At 41.4% G+C, this 10,100-nt stretch overlaps 1 long non-coding RNA gene across 1 annotated transcript; it reads left to right on the top strand.

Moving 5' to 3' along the window:
• The first annotated feature begins 206 nt into the window (after nucleotides 1–206).
• On the top strand, nucleotides 207–4,781 carry LOC131516586 (uncharacterized). The gene is made up of 3 exons (XR_009264160.1): nucleotides 207–414; nucleotides 2,861–2,972; nucleotides 4,516–4,781. It is a non-coding gene; the product is annotated as an uncharacterized LOC131516586 (long non-coding RNA).
• Nucleotides 4,782–10,100: the final 5,319 nt, after the last annotated feature.

Raw genomic sequence — 10,100 nt, 5'->3', positions numbered from 1 at the left:
GCCAACAGCTGTTTCTCAAAAGGAGAAGTATTACTGGTCAAAGAGTATGTGCTTACACTCAAACACCCTAGGGGCCTCTACGGTGGTTTGTTTATTGGAATTTTCATAGGATTTAGACAGCATTCCAATCTGCTGCGGAATTTTTGAGTCCTTCTGGATTCACTAGGTCATAAAGAGCTGCCTACTGCAAAACTTACATTTTCTAGCCTTCTCAGATCCCACGTTCCGCTCAAAATTCGCAGCCACTTGGGCTTTCTTGTAAATGAATCAAAGGAGCACACCTGTATCATATGTTACTTCCAAAACCCAATGAGGCTTGTCAAGTGTTACAACTTTTTCTTTACCGCCGTCCGATGCAAGGTGTATTAAGTTGTATTTCGTATTGACAAGGATATCCCTATGTACCTCAGACAGGTGAGAGGCCCATCGAAAGTCATTGCTACTTTCTATTACTGGGTATTCTCAGCAGGAAACAAGATATATTCGACGAGCGTGATGCCCTCTGAAATGATGAGACCATCAAGGACGCTATGGCCAAATTGGCATAGAGTTCAAGAGCTCCTGTACTCCTGAGACAGGATCAGTATACTAGGCTCCTGCCAAGTGATAATCACCTTCTGAGCTTATTTATTGAAATAGCATTGGTGAGATCAATAGACGTAAACCCAAAACTGTTTTTATTTGCTCCAGTAAAGAAATGATGTCTGGATGGGCCTCTTTGATTTGAAAAACAGATTCAGTTCGCGATCATCAACTGGGCGAGAATGTTTAAGACACATTTGGGAGACTCAGGTGATTTCTGCATGGGTCAAACGAGCTACCGCTGCTTCTTTTAAGTCTTTGAGGGTAGCAGTTAACTTTGTATTTCTACCCCACCTTTCCCAGCCTCCTCCCAAGGATATGATATGGCTTTCAATTTACTTTCTGATGGGAAGAGGAAGTTCTAAGAGTTTTCCTGGGTCCTTCCTACCACAATAGGCTGGGGTGACCATACAATGTATCACTAAAACTAGTGTATTTTTGATAGTGAACGGAGTAGTCTTAATGATTATGCTGGAAAAACACATTTTGGTGCCTCAAGGGTCAGGAATCCAGTGCCGGGATTTGGTCAATTGCTGAGGTTATCTGTACGGATAGTGCACTTAGGAACCAGGAAAATCATCGGATGTGATCAGGAACATGCTGGGCCTCCTCAAGCTGGATTCGGGTCGCAACTATCATCATTACCTGATCTCTTTTAGCCTCCATTCTCACCAGTGGACCACACCAACAGTCTCCCCAAAATTAGCACTCCCGAAAATTAGTGTTAGCTCAGAGCCAATGTCCAACAACCCCTGAGAGGACGGGGTATTTCCCTCTCCTCATTGCGCAGTTGTTCTGGTGAATGAATAATTTCCTTTGTGGAGAGCTGGAAACAAAATCATAGAACGTACTAGCATATTACAGGGTGCTTTCTTCAAGGCATCATGCCTCCTCTCCATGCGTTAGGGATACACGTGTATGGACTCCGGTCTGAGACTTGTAGGTGAAAATCTGTGGTCATTCTGGGAGCTGAAAGCAGGCCTCTCCAGGCCCAGAGGGGGTATTGCTGTTGTTAATAGAAATCAAATAGAATCTCTGAGGGCTATTCTCTACAGGCTCTAATTATAGGCTTGGAGATTATCAGGGTCGGTGGAGGTCAGGCACAGGGACTCAGATTTCCCTTGTGTGAAAACTTCCTCAGGTAAGGCTATTACAAACGTTTCAAGCAAGATGGTTGCAGACTTATCCAAGGAGGAAAGAGACTACCCTTTGAGAAATTCTCCGCCTTCCACGTATCCTCAGTGCTCTCCTTATAGATCCACTCTTTTTCCACAACTGCTCTAATTGTCACACAAGAGATGGAGAAGAGCTGTGGATTCCGTGGACATGATTCAACAGCCCACCAGATCAAATTCTGAATTTTATGTCTGGCCATTTTAGTCCAGCAACTTAAAGAGATGGAAGATTGTGTGTGTGTGTGTGTGTGTGTGTGTGTGTGTGTGTGTGTTTTGTAAGCCCGGCTGTAGGAATTTGCTGTCATTCACCAACTTCAAGCCTTTGGGAACCAAATGGAGCAACTCTTTTGTCCAGTTTTCCTCAATCCTTATCCTAGGTTGAGCCTGAGATTCATTGTCCGTGCCAGGACCCTTGGGAGAGTGAAATGGGTATGCTAAGAAAAGTTACACTAGGACAGGAAGCATAAAGGATCCAGGAGACACTGGATGTGTCAACATTCACCTCAGGCTCTGTGTATTGTGTTATGGCATTAGCCATGGGGCTGCGGAAGGTCTTATCTTCAGTGGATATTTCATTCCAGGTGATCATATGATTAAATCTGAATGAATAGGCAGCCAGAGAAGCGTGTCTTAATAGTTGCTTATAAATCCTGGCACAATAGATAACCGATCCCGGACTCTCCGCATTTCCGTCGGCATCTGTTGCCAGGAGTTTCCCTGTGTTCACTCGTCTTACCAATTTCTTACCAGTTACAGTATGACTATCAAATGATACCTGACAGAAAGCGTTGCATTGCCTGGATTCCCATTAAGTACCTGTTTTACTTCAAAGGATGGTATGTTCCAGAGTGCCCAGAAGATGTGATGTGGGGTCATCTAGTTCAGTGGTATCTGATACCAACATCAGATCTACCACAAACGGCCTAACAGCTCTCATTCAGTTATATGTTTGACATCTAATTACTATCATGTACTCTAACGGACCATCGCCTAATTCAAAAATAATTAACACGAACCATTTGCCTTCTACATAAATGAGGGCATATTACATAGTCATTTAAATGTGTGTTTTAGCCAAAGCAATATATTTGTGTAATTTGCAGGTCACTTCGGGCTCCATGATTCTATGAATGTAGAAAACTCCAGCACGGAAAAATATCTGAATAATTACTTATCCCTCAGTGTCACGTCAGAGTTACTGTAATTAATTAAAAGGTATGTGCTTACAAAGCTTAGGGTGGTTTTGGTTTTTGTTTTTCGTGCATGTAACAGAGGTGGGCTGAAGGGAAAAGAGCTGTCAGGTTTATTCCATGCTTTGGCAGAAGGAAGTCAGTGTAGGCGTAGTTCAGGAAATCACTCTGTCACCAGTCTGGAAGATTCTGAAGAGAGATGCTTGACAAGAGGGTGAGCATGCCTGAGTAGAGGGAACCACCCTTACGGACTTTGCAGATTTCAGCGTGGGTGTGGTGCTGTTGACTTTTTCCTTTTTGACATGGGTTGCACCCCTTACCTGCCAAGTTGGATTTTAAGCCTTTCCGGCTATAGGATTCTACCATTTGCAACAAGGTATATACATTTCCTATGTGGTTACAAGAAGCCTTGCTTTGGGAAAGTTGACGTGACTCATGATCCAAATGTTGCATTCTGGAAAATGAAACGATCTTTTCATGGTTCTATTTTGAAAAGTTCTTTGGCGATTATTTAAGCGACCCATCTTAGTACCTTTGATGTCAAATAATTGTGGTCTTCTCTTGGACGGAAGCCTTGTTACACAGTAAATGTTTCCCAGAAACTATATTTTAGAAAAGAAACCGAAGGAAAGAAATATTTAAAAGCAGATGTCTTACAACTGCTTTTGTGCTTTAGAGGCAGACACGGTTCATCTTCTGCCATGTCTGCTTTGTGTGTGTAGGAACTCTTGGATTTGGTTAATAATGATGAAAAACAGTATTATAAAATCAAGAAAGCAACCACAGCTTGTCCCTGGAAAGTCATTTTTATTGAATTGCCCCAAAACTACTCAACTGACACATACCAAGCAAAACTCTGTGATTTGATGTTCCTTTATCTTGAATCCAGTTTTCCCAGTTGGAAATGTGGGCTTTGATCTTTATCTGTGAATCGCTTAATGTAGGCCTCAACATGTTCCATTTTGTAAGAAATTACGGTGCTCCACTTCTGGAATGAATTTCCCCAGGGCTTCTTAAACGGTTTGCGCTTTAATGCATGATAGTTGAAAATTTTCCCAATTTGATCAATTCCTTTTAAATTTGAATGAGACGCTACTTTTCCTCACGTACTCAGATAATGCCATTGACTCACGGCCAGAGGGGTGTGCATTTGGAGTAGATTTTGTAGCAGTGGTGATGTGAATCCATCGAGACCTGGATTACTCTTGGCCACTGGAGATGCTTCTGTTAGGATACTGGTGTAGTCTTTAGCTGTAGATCAGAATGAAACCCGGAAGTTCACATGGGCCCTACTTGTAGCCTGGGTCACCTTGCCACTGTTTTCTGACCAGTAGAATTAACTGACAGCAGACAGTTATTTTTGTCTCTGAAGTAGATCCAGGCTTTTGCTGTCTTGTTTTCTCTTTCCATTTCCTTAGGTTGGAAATTGCTTTATTTGCTGATATTTCCTAGCTTGGGTTGAGTTTCAAGCCAAGGACATTACTGCAAGAGGAACAAGAATAGAAAATCAATACCATATTGATTGCCAGTGAGAACGATTATGAATAACTTCAGTTTCCTCTTTGCAGGTTTGGGCTCATTGTTCTATCTTTGCCATTTACGGCTTTCCGAATTTTTACAATGAAAATGTTGCGATTGAATCAAAGGCGTGGACAAAAATGATCGTGTCTATACAAGTTTGTAAATTCTTAAATGGTATGCATTTTGAAAAAAAGCTTTCATAATGGATATCAAAAGGATTATTTTCCTCTGTAGCTTTTTCATAAGAAAAATGTCATTTTCCTGATCACATTGATGGTAAAACGGTCATGTTTAGCCTGATCAAATTTAAGCTAAAAATACTTACCTGTTCACAGTAATTTTCACTCAATTTCAGTACATAGGAAAATATATTGTTTGTATGATGATGCATTTATTTTAGATCTGGCGTTCCTTTCAAACTTTGAGCATGAAAGAGACTATTTAGCAAGCCTATGAACTTAGACGTGTTTTAAATTTTAAAGAGATCCTAAAGAACTAGGTCAAGGCTTAAGCAATTTTGGGCTTTGGAGAACGTATTCTTTAGCTGTGTCAGAAAGTGGGGTAGGAGGAGGTTGAGATGGAAGAATCTGCCTTCCTTAGTAGGCTCCTGAAGAAATACCGTTCTGCAGATAGAAGGCGGTTCTTTGGGGCCCTCTAAACTGCAAGGACATTGAACCCCACTTTACCTTTGGGAAGGCTAATTCCGAAAAGAACCAGAATCTTACTCTCCTCTTCAGTGCTGAATCACTGACACTCCTTTGGTTGCAGGCAACAGATACGACCTCAGCTCATCTAAAGGAGAAGTCATTCACTGGAGGGAGATGGCTATTTCCAAAATCCAGGAAATACTGACGATACAGACTTCAGTAAGGACTGAAATCAAAGCAGTGTTGGTGATCTAGGTGTCCCACTGAAGTCCAGATTCAGGAGTGAAACAGCATCGATTATTTTTCATCCCTCCTGTCTTTCCTTTCAGATTCAAATGCTGAGAGAAAGAGAGAGAGAGAGAGAGAGAGAGAGAGAGAGTACGATTTACCTAGGTAGGGCTCTGGACCTAGGGCGGGCAAGGCTCTTTGATGGATATATTATTATGCCTTTATTCTTGGGGGATGGGGAGGGGGTCTCAAAAGGAAGCAGGAAACTATTACCAGAAGGGCAGGGACAAACCAAGAGATATCCCCTACAGGCAGTATTTTTCTCCCTCTAACATTTTAGGACTTGTTATAATCATTGTGCCCATACCTTCATAGCCCTATATACTCGACACTGTCCTCAGCTCTTCCCTACCCTTTCCCCACTTTTTTCACCACCCAAAAAGGATTTTAAAACTCTAGTTAGCTTTGAGAGGACTAGGCATTGAGGAGTTCTTGCTTTAGTTAGGCTATGCCTTATGGTTTAGTTCTAGCATAGGCTCTGCCTTGCTCTTGAGGTCCTACCTTCTTGTTTCTGAGGTTCCAGTTTCTGTTGACCATGACCTTATCTTATTTCCTGGATCTGAGTTGGACTTGAGCCCTGATTTGCTTCTTGCTAGGCCTGGGTGATTTCCTTCACTTCCAGTGGGTACCCGGTGCCCTGTTCTCTTCCAGAAAACTCCTCTGGAGCTCTCTGATTGCTTCTAGATTTCCCAGCATAGTGTTTCTCTCATCAGAACACTTTTGATATTCCTGGTGGGATCCTACTGAGGCCAAATGACTATTTGCCAAATTTTCTCTCTCTTTTTTTTAATGCAGGAACACCTCTTTATACAGTCTTGGCTCATCCAATATTCCCATTTAACTCTACCTTTTAAATTTGCTTTAGTTAAATATTGAATAGACATAAAATCCTAATGATAATACATGTAAAGTTTAAAGAAATACCAAATAATGATCTCCAATGTACTGACCACCCAGTTTAAGAAACATGATGCAGGGGTGCATGGATGATTCAGTTGGTTAAGCCTCCAACTTGTGATTTTGGCAAAGGTCATGGTCTCACTTTCATGAGATTGAGCTCTGCCTCAGGCTCCAGGCCTGAGAGATTCTCTCTCTCCCTCTCCCTCTGTCCTTCCCCCACTTGGGTCTCTTGCTCTCTATCTCTCTCTCTCAAAAAAAAAAAGAAAGAAAGAAACAGGATGCAATGTCATTCTCTCTCTCTTTTTTCTTATTAGATATTAATATTTTATTTATTATTTTTATTTTTTGAAGTTTTTATTTAAGTTCCAGTTAGTTAGCACAGTGTTATATTAGTTTCAGGTATACGCTATAGTGATTCAACACTTCCGTACATCACCCGGTTTCATCATGACAAGTGCCCTCCTTCATCCCCATCACCTGTTTCACCCATCCCCACCCCCACCCCCCTCCTGGTAACCATCAGTTTGTTCTCTCTAGTGGAGACGATTTCTTAGTTTGCTTCTCTCTCTCTCTCTTCCCCCCCACTTTGCTTGTTTGTTTTGTCTCTTAAATTCCACATAGGAGTGAAATCATATGGTATTTGTCTTTCTTTGACTGATTTTACTTAACATAATACTCTCTAGCTCCATCCATATCATTGCAAATGGCAAGATTTCATTCTTTTTATGACTGGTTAATATTCCATTATATATATTACATACATGTAATGTATATATACAAAGATATATATATATATATATATATACTTTAATATTTTATTTATTTTTGATGGACAGAGAGACGCAGAGCACAAGCGGGGGAGGGGCAGAGAGAGAAGGAGACATAGAATCTGAAGCAGGCTCCAGGCTCCGAGCTGTCAGCACAGAGCCCGACGCGGGGCTCGAACTCACAAACTGGGAGATCATGACCTGAGGCGAAGTCGGACGCTTAACCGACTGAGCCACCCAGGCGTCCCTATATACATATATATTTGTATATATACATATATTACATATGTATATGTATACATACATATATATATGTATATTACATATTGTATATATACAATATATGTATATATACATAATATATGTATACACACACACACACACACACACAGACACCACCTCTTCGTTATCCCTTCATCAAAGCCAGAAAGAATATCCAATGGGAAAAAGACAGTCTCTTCAACAAATGGTTTGGGATAAGTGGTCAGCTACATGGCAAAGAATGAAAGTAGACTGCTTTCTTACACCATACACAAAAATCAAAAATAAATTCAAAATGGAATGAAGACTTCAATGTGAGACCTGAAACCATAAAAGTCCTGGAAGAGAACACAGGCAGTAACCTCTTAGATATTGACCACAGCAGCTTCTTTCTAGATATGTCTCCTCAGGCAAGGGAAAAAAAAGCAAAAAACAAATGATTGGGACTACATCATAAAAAGCTTCTGCACAGCAAAGGAAACAATCAACAAAAATGGCATTCTCTCTGAAAGTAATTCTGCCCGACTGGTTAGAATGGGCCCATCCACCTTCGAGGTCAGAGAAAGCGTGTTAGAGCCTCAGCTCTAATACTGCCTGAGTGATTTTAGGCTACTGCACCTCTCTGAAACTTAACATAACCTCACAGTTTTGTTATTTTTAAAAAAATTTTAAACGTTATTTCATTTTATTTTTTTAATGTTTATTTATTTTTGAGAGACAGAGACAGAGTGCGAGAGGGGGAGGGGCAGAGAGAGAGAGACACACACACACACACACACACACACACACACAGAATCCGAAGCAGGTTCCAGGCTCTGAGCTGTCAGCACAGAGCCCGATGCAGGGCTCAAACTCACAAACTGCGAGATCATGACCTAAGCTGAAGTCAGATGCTTAACCGAACCGAGCCACCAAGGGCCCCAATGTTTATTCTATTTTTGAGAAAGAGAGAGACAGAGCATGAGCATGAGCATGAGCATGAGCAAAGGAGGGGCAGAGAGAGAGGGAGACACAGAATCTGAAGCAGGCTCCAGACTCCGAGCTGTCAGCACAGAGCCCGACGAGGGACTCAAACTCAGGAGCCGCAAGATCATGACCTGAAACGAAGTCAGCGCGTAACTGAGCCACCTAGGTGCCCCTCACCTCATAGGTTTGAATTAGATGACAACATGTTTAGCGCTCCGTAGATAGAAATGTACTTTTTTTTAATCTGAGGGCTCTCAGTGAAGGTCTAGCACCCTGCCCCTCCTCTCAACCTTTTCAAGCCCATTTTGCTCTGATGTAGGATGTTCACTGGGAGTCAAATCAGAGATCTTAAATTCATTTTGATTGAATACTACAGGATTGGCCTTAGAGCAGACCAGTGGGGACCTAGGGGTCCTGATATGGGAAACAAGGATACACAGAGAGGGACGCCTGGGTGGCTCAGTCAGTTAGGTGTCCGACTATGGCTCAGGTCATGATCTTGTGGTTCATAGGTTCAAGCACCCCGTGGGTCTCTGTGCTGACATCTTGGAGCCTGGAGCCTGTTTCACATTCTGTGTCTTCCTCTCTCTCTCTCTCTCCGCCCCTCCCCCTTCATGTTCTATCTCTTTCCCTCTCAAAAACAAATAACCATTTTAAGAAAGTAAAGAAGGATACACAGAAGGCCACGTTATTTGAGGATTCGTTATCCATACCCTGAAGTTACAAGGTTACATAGGGAACTGAAGGTTTCATAACAGAAAATGATCCATCTTTAACCTGATTGCTTAAACACTGATCCCCTTTAAACACCCCTTCTATCTTAACACTAAATCATCTTCATTGTGGGTCAGTCTTTGCTGGAGTGTCTCCATTGTAGAACTTATTATGCTAGATGTTTACTATTTGTTTAAAGATTTTCTTTCATACTAGACAGAGCTCCTCAAACTTAGACATCTTTCTTGCTTTTCCTGTTATCTCCCTGTACTCAGCACTGACTGACTCTTAATAATAAATGTTTCATGAAAGTTGGAGAGGCAGGATTCAGCCCACCCAGACTTTCTTCACATAACTTTGATCTAACAATAGCAATTAAGTTTTACGTATGCAAAAAAAAAAAATGCTCTAAGATTGCTGCTTTGATACTTAAGAGGAACCAATAATCAAATTTCACACATGATTCTTAGAAACGTACAATGGTGTCAAATTGCCCTTTTGTATAAATTTTAAAACTTGTAGCCTGTGTTCCAAACTTCTATCTTGTGATTCCGTCGTTAACTGCTACCCAGTTCTGATTCTCTGTTTCAGGCTGGCCTTGCCTTTTCTTGAGTGGGCAGGGAGAATACTCTATATTCAGCCAGTGACAGTGTGCAGGAGCTCTTAATAGGAGCACTCAATCTGCCCCACAGCTACCACATACACCCTGGGTTCCCCACCCCCAGTGTAGTGTCACATTATGAATTTAGGGAATGCTCTACAAAGTTGGCAGACAGAACCACACCCATCGGTTAGTTAATTTCAGTTTAAATGGTTAGGTCCAAGGGAATTGCCACCCGTATGTGAAATTCCCTGGTTTATATAATTCCAGTTTTTCTTTTCTTAAAAGAAACCCCATTCTGCTAGGAATAAGAATTATGCAAAATTCTCACAATTGCGAAGTTGCCTTGCAGAGGTCCTTAAGAGTCTTTTAAAATCCATCTCAGAGAAAAGGCTGTAAATATGTAAAATGTTGCATTCAGTTAGGAAAAACAACAGAATTTAACGTATCAGAGTCTAAGGAGGACATAATCAGTACTTTAACAGTTA

Source organism: Neofelis nebulosa, chromosome 1 (assembly GCF_028018385.1).
Source record: "Neofelis nebulosa isolate mNeoNeb1 chromosome 1, mNeoNeb1.pri, whole genome shotgun sequence".
Lineage (NCBI taxonomy): Eukaryota > Metazoa > Chordata > Mammalia > Carnivora > Felidae > Neofelis > Neofelis nebulosa.
Note: the sequence above shows the minus strand (reverse complement) of the source record. Positions and strands in the feature narration are given on the sequence as shown.